Source organism: Diospyros lotus, chromosome 15 (assembly GCF_014633365.1).
Source record: "Diospyros lotus cultivar Yz01 chromosome 15, ASM1463336v1, whole genome shotgun sequence".
NCBI lineage: Eukaryota > Viridiplantae > Streptophyta > Magnoliopsida > Ericales > Ebenaceae > Diospyros > Diospyros lotus.
The window spans coordinates 912,357-925,220 of NC_068352.1; the positions used below are offsets into that span (position 1 = coordinate 912,357).

A 12,864-nucleotide genomic window follows, 5' to 3' on the forward strand; every position below is an offset into this window, starting at 1 on the left:
TAAAACATAAAATGAAAATTGATTCTCTATGGAAAGTAACAGCTGGTCCTCTCTGCAAAAAGTCTCAAAACACAAAAGTCTCAAAACATCAACACTCCTTGATACTTTTCTTTGAGATCACAAGTTTGTTTCTCAGCTCTTCAAACTTGTTTTTGGAAAGTGCCTTGGTGAGCATATCTGCAATCTATACTTCTGATTTGCAATGCAACAACTTAACTTCTTGATTCTTCTCTGCCTCTCTTATGACATGAAATTTGACTTTAATATGTTCGGTTCTACCATGTTGCACAGGATTATTGGCAATAGCAATGGTAGATTTGTTATCACACAAAATGATAGTAGGTCCATCTTGCTCTTCTCCCAGATCAATCAATAACTTTCTAAGCCAGATGGCTTGGTTAGCAGCACTAGCAGCTGAAATATACAAGCTTCAACAGTTGACTGAGCTACCACCTCTTGCTTCTTAGAGTTCCATGAAAAAGGGCCTGAGCCAAAAGAGAAAACATAGCCTGAGGTGCTTTTTCAATCTTCCATACTCACAGCCCAATCACTATCAACATATCTTTGTAAATTGCCACCAGTTTCCTTCTCATACCACACACCAAAATCAGTTGTAACTTTAATGTATCTCAACACCCTTCTTGTAACATTCAGATGAGCTTGACTTGGTGTATGCATAAACCTAGATAACAAACTGGCTGGGAACATAAGATCAGATCTTGTAGTTGTCAAATACAATAAACTACCAACCAAACTTCTAAAAACAGTAGCAATTGTTAATCTTTTTCTTTCCCGCAAGTGTACGGAATCGTAACAAGTAATATAATGATGAATCAAGTATCGTTCCCACGAGGATTGGTTTTTGGTCCCTACTTTAACCACTATTAACTTTAATAAGCCACACACAACTCAAAGAATACTCAATGGAAGTTTTATATAAATTAAAACTAACTCACCAAAGGAAAACACAAAATAATTCTTTAGGTTTTAAATATGGGAATCTAATGCGCTAGGGTTCATGAATCCACCGTAGTTCTATATTTGGTTTAATCTCTCAGTGATTGAGTTTTATAATTCTTGCTTTGATCTGGAAATCGATGATCCTAAGTTAATCAAAAGCCTCTCTCGATGGTCAATCGAATCTATGCTCACATATGAGATTAATTATCTCTAATTAATCTGCAAATATAAAAACATGCATTTATCCACAATGATCATCAAAATAAGATTTCACAAGGCATAACGGTATCTCTACCTATTATCAAACCTTATGTCATTTATTATCAAGTGCTAATCTATATTGAATCTCTCGAAAGCAATATAAATCACAAACACGTTCTAATGGCGGCCAAGCATCAAAACGGAATTGGTGCATAACAAACGATCAACTCAAAAGACAAGAATAAAATAAAACCCAAATACTTTTAATTAAACCATCATTGAACTAGGTTTCATCAATCACCCTAGCCACAAAGTACTTAGCCTAACATAGTTTCAACCAACGAAAAAATAATAAAAACGGAGTTCATGATGTTGCAAAGAATAAAGAACAGAAAAATAAAACCAAAACCGAAGATCTTCAAGAAAATCTCCCCTTTTTGCCTCAACTTGCCGTCTTCTCCTCCTTCCAAAAAGCTCACCTAATCTCCCAAAAATAAGCCTTTATATAGCTCTCTTTAAGTTATCAAAGTCCTTGACCTTAAAGGAGTCTATTTTCCTTTTATTTGGATCAAAACGGGCTTAAAACGGCCTTGTCACGAAGCTTTGAACCCTACCGCGGTCCTACCGCAGTATGCTTGTTGCTGCAGACCCGTGAGCTCCAGAAAATAATTCCTAAAGCGGTCCTACAGCGGTATGCATATCGCTGTAAGACCGTGAGCTCCAGAAACTAAGTCTTATAGCGGTGCTACAGCAGTATGCATACCGCTATAAGCCCGCTAGCCTTCTTCTTTGGCCTCTTGCTTTATCATCTTCAACTTCTTGTTTTCGATACTCTTTTGCTTCTTTTTAATTCGAAACCCGACCATGCCTCCAAACTTCATTTCACTCCCATCATGCACAAAAAATCACTCTTTTTGCTCCATGTCCGCTTTAACACATGCTCCACATCTACATAACCATATATAGAACCAAATCAAGTAGAAATCATGCTCATTGAATGTATAAATGCTAAGTTTATAGACCAAAATAAGTGTATAAAAGACACTTATCAAATACCCCCAAACTTAGACTCTTGATCGTCCCGAGCAAGATTATCGACTCAAATATATCACCCCTCAAGGAGAAAATAGTTAATAATTCAAAATCAATTTACAAGTTGGATAGCCTTCCAGGTAGCCTCAGATTTTGGTATCATTCATGATTCACACAGAGTTTTCTAGTAATGCTACACAAATATTTTGGACTCATTCCATGTTTTGACGTGTGTGTGTGCGAATCTTGTCAGGTACAATATCATGCATAAGGTTGTTGGTATCTCGACCCTTCGATGGTCATGTACACTTTCTCGCTCGTAATATGCACTCCACCCCCAAACTTGGTCTTTTCATTTAGTCCCTAGGTGCTCTCAATCACTCTTTTCTTTCTTGTTCAAGTTTGGTTGGACTCAGCCAAAAATGGCGTTGTCTTGGTTTGTGAGGACTCTCTTTTATTTTGAACGATTCAGCATGCTAACATCCACTAGACAGTCAAACCCACCAGTTTTCTCAATCCCTAAGAGTTACAAACATCGGCACCATTATTGAGTTTTTTTTTTTTTTTTAAATATCTTATGTGCAAGCCTTCACTCCATTAAGCTTTCTGAATGACCCTTGTAACGAGCTTTCAGCCGATGACTCCCAAGCCAGATGACCACGGGGCACCAGGTTTTAAGATACCTCTACGGGCATAATCACTCAAGTCATTCAGGCTACGAAGAAAGGTATAAGATATATGCAGGCTCAAATTTAATTTGGTGCACGACATAGTGACATAGGGATGAGATCACTAGCCTATGGTCATTGCCTAGTTTCTCTTAGTATGCCTAATACATTCCACACAAATTTTAACATGCACGGAGTCGACACATTTCTCAACATTTACCACCATGGCTCAATCTTCCCCAAACTCTTCTTTTCAATTTTTTTTTTTTTTTTTTTTTTTTTTTATGATTGAATTGCTCACAAAGTGGGTTTAAGGGTGAAAGTCTATATGGAAACCTATGCATTTAACCTCCTGACACTTGTGCTCAAATAGTCGTCTAACATGGATAGTGAATCACAAAACCGAAATGAATAGCATCACTATCTTTACTCGTTTCATCAAAATGGTACCAAATAAGATTCATCATTGATGGCATGTCTACCCAACAAAACAATTCTCTCTTTTTTTTTCTTCTCTCTTTTTTTTTTTTTTTTTTATATATATATATATATATATTTTTTTTCTTTTTTTTTATAGACGACCAAGTAGATTAACATATAATGCATGATTGGATCATCAAAACCCTCCCCCCAAACTTAAAATGAGCCATTGTCCCAAGGGCTCGAAAGACAGTAAAAAGGAAGGAAGGTACCTGGGCAAAAGAGGTGGTGCATGGATTGCCAAAGTGAATCAATGGTCTTCGGGAGGTGGCGGCGGCTGTGACCGGAGTAGCTGGACTAACATGGATCTCATCTCCTCGTGCGGGCTTCGTCTTGTCAAGCTCAGATGCAGATGTAGGGACTTTGGCTTGCTTGCATAATGCGGAGATGAGAGTTGGGAAGTAAATCCTTTTCTTATTACCTTTGGTCAAGGCGAGGGCGACTATTTGTTGGAAGATATGCTCACCAAAATTCACCGCATATCCAGTAGTCAAGGCATAAAGAAGCTGCATCCGTGGAGGGTATATCTCTGTCATGTGTGAAGATGGAGCGATGTTAGAAGATAAGATGTAATGGAACATCTTCGCCTTGAGGTTAAGCTCACTATGGAGCACCACATTGTGGCTTGGCCACACCGGTGGGATGTCTTCATTAAAGCAAAGGCGAGCCACTTGATTCCAATCTTCTATGTCCCCGAGATCTGCTCCGGATGGCACTTGATAGAAATTTTGAATGATGTCCGGACTGAATGGCACCCATACTCCGCGCACATAGGTATGGAAGGCATGAATTTCCTCATCGTCATCGTCACCTCCAAGGATGTTGTCGTTGAAGTTGGCGATGAATTCTCGAACCACGGAGGGATATATCTTGGGAGGCTTTGCACAAAACTTGAGCCACTGCTTGGCATGAATAATCTCAGAAACCCCAGTAACCGCAATGCTAGCCAAGTCAACTTCCCGCTCTCGGTGGAGAGGCCATGACTCTATCACTCGAGCTCGTTCTTCTGCTTTGGTAGTAAGGTAGATTGGATAGGGTGGCGGATCAACTCGCGGCCGCTTGGAAGTGTTTGAACTGGTTGCAATAGCTTTACCCTTATTTGCGGCTGGAGTGTAGCGGGTTTTGGGTGCCATCTTTGCTTGGGCTTAGTCCTTAAATGATGAAGGTGGAGGGGGGGCTCTTGAGGGAGAGTGCGGAAAATTGGGCTGGGTGCTAGCTGGGAGAAGATGCGAAGGCGGGGGGAGGGAGAAAAGGGAGAGTGAGAGCAAAATGAGGGGAATAAAAAGCAAGGGGGGGGGGGTCGGCCTATTAAGGCCGACCCGCACAGCAGCGCGGCCGCGGCATGCATGCCGCGGCCGACCCGCTAGCCACAGCAACTTTGCTGTGGCGCGGTAAGGTCGCGGCATGCATGCCGCGGCCCGCCCGCGAGCAGCAGAAGCTCTGCTGGCTCGCGCTTGCGGCCGCGGCATGCATGCCGCGGCTATGGCGCGAGCTCCCCCTTTTAAATTTTTTTTTTTTTTTATATGTATATAAAACCCAAGCTCTAAAGGATAAACTTCTCCTACCCAAAGCACTCTCTAACACATGCAAAATAACGAAAATAAAAGAACTAACACAATTAACTGAAAGAAAGAATAAATAAAAAAAAATGAAAGGATAGAGAATTGGGTTGCCTCCCAAAAGGCGCTTGTTTAGAGTCATTAGCTTGACTGTGCTGCTGCTCATTCCGGATTGCTCAGCACGGTGGAAACCTTGTCTTTGGTAAAATCACCGCCAAGATAAGGTTTGAGCCTCTGCCCATTCACTTTGAACGTGCCCTTGGTGTTATGCGTCACTTCAACTGCACCATATGGGTATACTTGGACCACGGTGAACGGGCCTGACCATCTCGAACGTAGTTTGCCTGGAAACAACTTGAGACGTGAGTTGAATAACAACACTTTTTGCCCCACTTGGAACTGTTTTCGATGTACATGCTGATCATGCCATTTCTTGGTTTTCTCCTTATAAAATTTGGCATTCTCATAGGCCTCCAACTGGAACTCATCCATTTCATTTAGCTGTAGCAACCGTTTCTCACCAGCTTGCTTGAGATCAAAGTTCAGCTTCTTCATTGCCCAATATGCTCGGTGCTCTAGCTCAACAGGTAAGTGACATGCTTTGCCAAAAACAAGGCGATATGGGGACATACCAATCGGAGTTTTGAAGGCCGTTCTGTATGCCCATAATGCATCGTCCAACTTCTTAGACCAATCTTTTTGAGAAGTACTCACTGTAAGCTCAAGGATCTTCTTTATTTCTCTATTCGAAATTTCCACTTGGCCACTTGTTTGGGGGTGGTATGGCGTAGCAACTTTATGCCTTACCCCGTACTTCGCCAAAAGAGCTTCAAAATGCCGGTTACAAAAATGCTTCCCGCCATCACTGATAATGGCCCTAGGAGTTCCAAAACGAGTGAAGATGTTCGTTTTCAGAAAACTTACCACTGCTCGGCCATCGTTAGTTGGTAGTGCTACTGCTTCGACCCACTTGGAGACATAATCCACTGCCACTAGGATGTATAAATTGGAGAATGAGGATGGAAACGGCCCCATAAAGTCAATGCCCCAAACATCAAATAATTCAACCTCAAGAATGCCATGTAAGGGCATCTCGTGCTTCCTGGAGATGTTCCCCATTCTTTGGCATTTATCACATTTTTTTACCAAGGTATGAGCATCCTTAAATAGAGTTGGCCAATAAAACCCAGATTGGAGTACCTTAGCTGCTGTTTTTGTTGCTCCGAAATGTCCACCATAGGGGGAGGCATGGCATTGCTCTAAGATCATCTCCATCTCATCTTCTGGAACACACCTCTGGATTACTTGATCTGCTCCTCTCCGATAAAGGATGGGATCCTCCCAAAAATAGAATTTGAGCTCCGAAAAGAATTTTTTTCTTTGATGGTAATCATAATCAAGAGGTACGATGTTACTTGCAAGGTAATTGACATAGTCGGCATACCATGGTACCTCTGTTTCGTTGCTTGCTCGTTCCACTCTTAAAAGCTGCTCATCTGGAAATTTTTCATTAATATCCCCTGTTTCAGATTGATTTTGTTGCTCCAATCTTGAGAGGTGGTCGGCTATCATATTCTCACATCCTCTCTTATCTCGAATTTCCAAATCAAACTCTTGGAGAAGTAGGACCCAGCGGATTAACCTTGGTTTTGCCTCTTTTTTTGAAAATAAATATTTCAATGCGGCATGATCCGTATAGACAATCACCTTTGAACCAATGAGATATGATCGAAATTTTTCGAAAGCAAAAACCACTGCTAGGAGCTCTTTTTCTGTTGTGGCGTAGTTCATTTGTGCATCATTGAGAGTCCGACTAGCATAGTAAATCACATGTAAGACTTTGTCCCTTCGTTGTCCCAAAACGGCCCCAACTGCATAGTCACTAGCATCACACATTAATTCGAACGGCATGTTCCAATCTGGTGCCACAATAATAGGTGCGGAAATTAACTTTTCCTTTAGAGTGGTGAATGATTTTAGGCACTCCTCAGAAAATTCAAATTTTACGTCCTTCTCCAACAAGTTGCATAAAGGCTTTGTAATCTTGAAGAAATCCTTAATGAATCTTCTATAAAAACCGGCATGTCCCAAAAAACTGCGGATACCCTTAACGGATGTGGGCGGAGGTAGCTTCTCAATCACTTGAATTTTTGCTTTGTCAACTTCAATACCCCTAACTGAAATTCGGTGTCCCAATACAATTCCCTCTTGGACCATGAAGTGACATTTCTCCCAATTGAGCACCAAGTTCATTTCTTCACAACGCTTCAAAACAAGTGTCAAGTTCTTTAAGCATTCGTCATATGAAGAACCAAAGACCGAAAAATCATCCATGAACACTTCAATAAATCTTTCTACCATATCGGAGAAGATTGACATCATACACCGCTGAAAAGTAGCAGGGGCATTGCACAAACCAAACGGCATCCGTCGGTAGGCGAATGTACCATATGGACAAGTGAACGTTGTCTTCTCTTGGTCTTCTGGAGCTATTGAAATTTGATTGTATCCCGAATAGCCATCAAGGAAACAATAGTGGGAATGACCTGCTAAGCGCTCCAACATTTGATCAATGAATGGTAGAGGAAAATGATCCTTTCGCGTTGCATCATTCAACTTACGATAGTCGATGCAAACCCGCCATCCGGTAATAGGTCGAACTGGAATGAGCTCATTATTTTCGTTCTTTTCCACTGTAATACCTCCCTTCTTAGGCACCACTTGAACCGGGCTAACCCAAGCACTATCTGAGATAGAATAGATAATTCCAGCATCTAGTAACTTCAGTACTTCAGCCCTAACCACTTCTTGCAGATGAGGATTTAGCCGTCGTTGATGTTGCATTACCGGCTTGTAAGTGTCTTCCATTAATATCTTGTGCATGCAAAGAGATGGGCTAATACCTTTTATATCAGCTATAGTCCATCCAAGAGCTGACTTATGTTCCCGAAGCACTCGGAGTAACTTTTCCTCTTCTTCTTGGTTAATGGATTTAGCAATGATAACTGGAAGAGTAAAGGACTCACCCAAATAGGCATAGCGAAGATGGGATGGCAGCTGCTTTAGCTCCAATTTCGGAGCTTGTTGAATGGAAGGTAAAGGTCGTGGAGGTCCCGTGCCCAATGCCTTGTAATGCTTTCCCTTTTGAATAAGTTCAGATCCTTGCAAATATTTGACACATTCTTCAATCATAGCCGAGTCGGTATCTTCAAGTTGTGAGTGCATCACACATGCTTCCCAAGGATCTGATGGTTGATTCAAAGCGAATGTGTTTTCTATCTCTTTGTCCAAAATATCAATTCGAAAACAAGAATCTGAAGCAGTAGGAAATTTTAGTGCTTCAAACACATTAAAAGTGATTTGCTCATCATTCAGCCTTAACATGAGTTGTCCTTTTTGCACATCAATAAGAGCTCGTCCAGTAGCTAGAAAAGGTCGCCCCAAAATAAGGGGAATATCCCTATCTTCAGCCATATCCAAAATAATGAAATCTGCTGGAAATATAAACTTGTCCACTTTTACCAAGATATCTTCGACAATTCCACGTGGATGTTTCACGGACCGATCCGCTAGCTGCAATGACACCCTTGTAGGTTTTGCTTCACCTAAACCAAGCTTTTGAAAGATAGAGAATGGCATCAAATTAATGCTAGCACCCAAATCACATAAGGACCGTTTAAAATATAAGCTGCCAATGGTGCAAGGGATGGTGAAACTTCCTGGATCTTTCAACTTTGGTGGTAATTTATTCTGTAAAATGGCACTACACTCCTCTGTTAGCATCACGGTTTCATGCTCCTCAAGCTTCCTCTTGTTCGATAGAATCTCCTTCATAAATTTTGCATAGCTGGGCATTTGAGATAGAGCTTCAGCAAATGGGATATTGATATGTAGCTTTTTGAACACCTCCAAAAATTTCTCAAATTGTTTATCCAACTTGTGCTTGCGCAATCTTTGAGGAAATGGAATTGGTGGAACATAAGGCTTGATTGGTGATGAAACCACTTTTTCTTGTTCAGCTATATTTTCGGGCTCTTTATTCTCAGTTGCTATCTCCTTTTCGGCATCAGTTTTCTTTTCCATACTTGGTCTTTTAACATGGATTTCCGGGAGTTGCACTCCACTCCTTGTGGTGATTGCATTTGCTTGCTCCTTAGGATTAACTTCAGTGTTGCTTGGCCATGTGCCCTGTTGCCTCTCAGTAAGAATTTTGGCTAACTGCCCAATTTGAGTCTCTATATTTTTGATGGCTGCATCGGTCCGCTCACTTCGTTCTTGAAGTTTTGAAATTGCTGCTTCCCATCCTCCTTTTTCCTCATGCGGTCTTCCTTGCTTTGGTGGGTTTTGGGGAGGGTTTTGATTTCCCTAATTGTTGCCATATGAAAAATTTGGATGGTTTCTCCAGCCGGGATTGTATGTTGGAGAATATGGATTATTTTGTGGACGCTGGAAATTTTGTTGACGTGGGAAATTTTGCGCATACGCAGCCTGCTCTGTGAGTGAATGATCCCTAACGGTCAATGGGCATTCGGATGACAGATGGTTTGCCCCACAAGTTACACAAACTGGAAGAGATCCTTGCACCATGTTAACTGATGGAGAGTATTTTAAGTTTTCCATCTGTTTTGAAAGAGCATCAATCTTGGCCAACATCAATGTATTCATATCCACTTCGTGTACTCCAACTGCTCTCCTATTTGAACTCCTATCCGGCCACATTACAAATTGCTCACTCATTGTTTCAAAAAGATCATGTAACTCTCCAGCCGATTTGTTTCTAATGGAACCACCTGCTGTAGAATCAACCGCCGAACGGCTGTAAGGAGTTAACCCAGCATAGAAATAGTGATTTTGAGCTGGTAAAGAAAACCCATGATTTGGACACTTCCTTAGCAATTCTTTGTACCGTTCCCATGCTTCATGAAAGTTCTCAATTTCAGCTTGCTGGAAAGTCGAAATTTCATGCTTTAATTTGCTGATCTTGGCTGGTGGAAAATATTTAAGTGTGAACTTGTGAACCAAATCAGCCCATGTAGTGATGCTACCAGGTGATAGTGAATCCAACCACTCCCGAGCTTTGTCTTTCAAAGTATGAGGAAAAAGTCGCATCTTCATTGCTTCTTCGTTGATCCCTTGATATTTGAAGTTACCTCAATACTCTAGAAACCGAGAGAGATGGTAGTGTGGATTTTCATCAATTCTCCCATAGAATGGAATGTTGTTGGAGAACAAATTTATCACATCCGGTCTCAACTGAAAGTTATCGTGCCCATATGGAGGATAAACTATGCTCGACCGGTTCTCAACGACTGGAGGCATCATGAAATCTCCCATCAAGATATCTCTCTCATTGATCTCAACAGTACGCTCCACTTGAATAAGCTGATTTTCGTTGTCGTCCATTGTGCTTTGTTGTTGTTCCCTTTTTGCTCTTTGTTCACGACGTCTTTGATGAAAGGTTTTTTCAATCTTCGGATCAAACTCAACAAGATCAAGACGTTTTGAACGCCGCATGCACTATTTTCAATCCTAACACAGCAAAAATTGAAATAATTCAGCGTCAAGAATAAGTAAAGTAACACAAGTATTAAAGCTAATCTTAATTAAAGTAGTAATCAAAATAACCAGTCCCCGGCAACGGCGCCAAAAACTTGTTAATCTTTTTCTTTCCCGCAAGTGTACGGAATCGTAACAAGTAATATAATGATGAATCAAGTATCGTTCCCACGAGGATTGGTTTTTGGTCCCTACTTTAACCACTATTAACTTTAATAAGCCACACACAACTCAAAGAATACTCAATGGAAGTTTTATATAAATTAAAACTAACTCACCAAAGGAAAACACAAAATAATTCTTTAGGTTTTAAATATGGGAATCTAATGCGCTAGGGTTCATGAATCCACTGTAGTTCTATATTTGGTTTAATCTCTCAGTGATTGAGTTTTATAATTCTTGCTTTGATCTGAAAATCGATGATCCTAAGTTAATCAAAAGCCTCTCTCGATGGTCAATCGAATCTATGCTCACATATGAGATTAATTATCTCTAATTAATCTGCAAATATAAAAACATGCATTTATCCACAATGATCATCAAAATAAGATTTCACAAGGCATAACGGTATCTCTACCTATTATCGAACCTTATGTCATTTATTATCAAGTGCTAATCTATATTGAATCTCTCGAAAGCAATATAAATCACAAACACGTTCTAATGGCGGCCAAGCATCAAAACGGAATTGGTGCATAACAAACGATCAACTCAAAAGACAAGAATAAAATAAAACCCAAATACTTTTAATTAAACCATCATTGAACTAGGTTTCATCAATCACCCTAGCCACAAAGTACTTAGCCTAACATAGTTTCAACCAACGAAAAAATAATAAAAACGGAGTTCATGATGTTGCAAAGAATAAAGAACAGAAAAATAAAACCAAAACCGAAGATCTTCAAGAAAATCTCCCCTTTTTGCCTCAACTTGCCGTCTTCTCCTCCTTCCAAAAAGCTCACCTAATCTCCCAAAAATAAGCCTTTATATAGCTCTCTTTAAGTTATCAAAGTCCTTGACCTTAAAGGAGTCTATTTTCCTTTTATTTGGATCAAAACGGGCTTAAAACGGCCTTGTCACGAAGCTTTGAACCCTACCGCGGTCCTACCGCGGTATGCTTGTTGCTGCAGACCCGTGAGCTCCAAAAAATAATTCCTAAAGCGGTCCTACAGCGGTATGCATACCGCTGTAAGACCGTGAGCTCCAGAAACTAAGTCTTATAGCGGTGCTACAGCGGTATGCATACCGCTATAAGCCCGCTAGCCTTCTTCTTTGGCCTCTTGCTTTATCATCTTCAACTTCTTGTTTTCGATACTCTTTTGCTTCTTTTTAATTCGAAACCCGACCATGCCTCCAAACTTCATTTCACTCCCATCATGCACAAAAAATCACTCTTTTTGCTCCATGTCCGCTTTAACACATGCTCCACATCTACATAACCATATATAGAACCAAATCAAGTAGAAATCATGCTCATTGAATGTATAAATGCTAAGTTTATAGACCAAAATAAGTGTATAAAAGACACTTATCAGCAATCACTTTGTCCTCTCCATCATTTAAACTGAATTTTTCATTTTGAACAAGTGGTGTTGCAACTGATTTACTTTGCTCCAGCTTAAATTTCTTAAGCACATCCCAGACATATAAGAAAAATGCCTCTTTCCATTTGATAAACCTCTATTCTCAAGAAGTAATTCATTAATCCCAAGTCAGACATCTCAAACTCTTGTTGCATCTCTTTCTTAAATTTTTTCAACTGCTGAAAATCACTTCCTGTTACCAACATATCATCCACATACAAAGATACAATCAATCATTCACCATTTTCCCAGTCTTTGACATATAAAGTAGCCTTATTTTCACTCCTCTTAAATGCTTGATGGATCAAGTGAGAGTCAATTCTTGAATACCAAGCCTGAGGGGCCTGTTTCAGACCATACAATGCCTTCTTTAATCTGTAAACTTTGTCTTCATGACCTGTGACTTCAAATCCTTGAGGCTGATGCACATAAATCTCTTCCTCAAGAATGCCATTTAAAAAAGCAGACTTGACATCCAAGTGATACACATTCCAACCATTTTTTGCAGCAAGGGCAAGCAATAATCTGATGGTATCATGCCTGGCCACTGGTGCAAACGTTGCGCCATAATCCACTCCAGCCATTTGTGCATACCCTCTCACCACTAGCCTGCCTTTGTACTTGAAAATAGAACCATCAGGATTCAACTTTGTTTTAAAGACCCATTTGACACCAATCACATTCTTTCCCTTTGGTTTGCTGGTGAGCTCCCAAGTTTTATTCTTTTCAATCATGGCAATCTCCTCCACCATTGCTTTCTGCCATTCTTCATGTTTGGAAGCTTCAAGAAAATCAACTGGTTCTGAAGCAGCTATATTACAACTT

General features: G+C 40.4%; 1 non-coding gene across 1 annotated transcript; it reads left to right on the forward strand.

Annotated features, from left to right (window-relative positions):
• The first annotated feature begins 9,767 nt into the window (after nt 1–9,767).
• On the forward strand, nt 9,768–9,874 carry LOC127792716 (small nucleolar RNA R71). The gene has a single exon (XR_008021188.1). It is a non-coding gene; the product is annotated as a small nucleolar RNA R71 (small nucleolar RNA).
• The last annotated feature ends 2,990 nt before the right edge of the window (nt 9,875–12,864 follow it).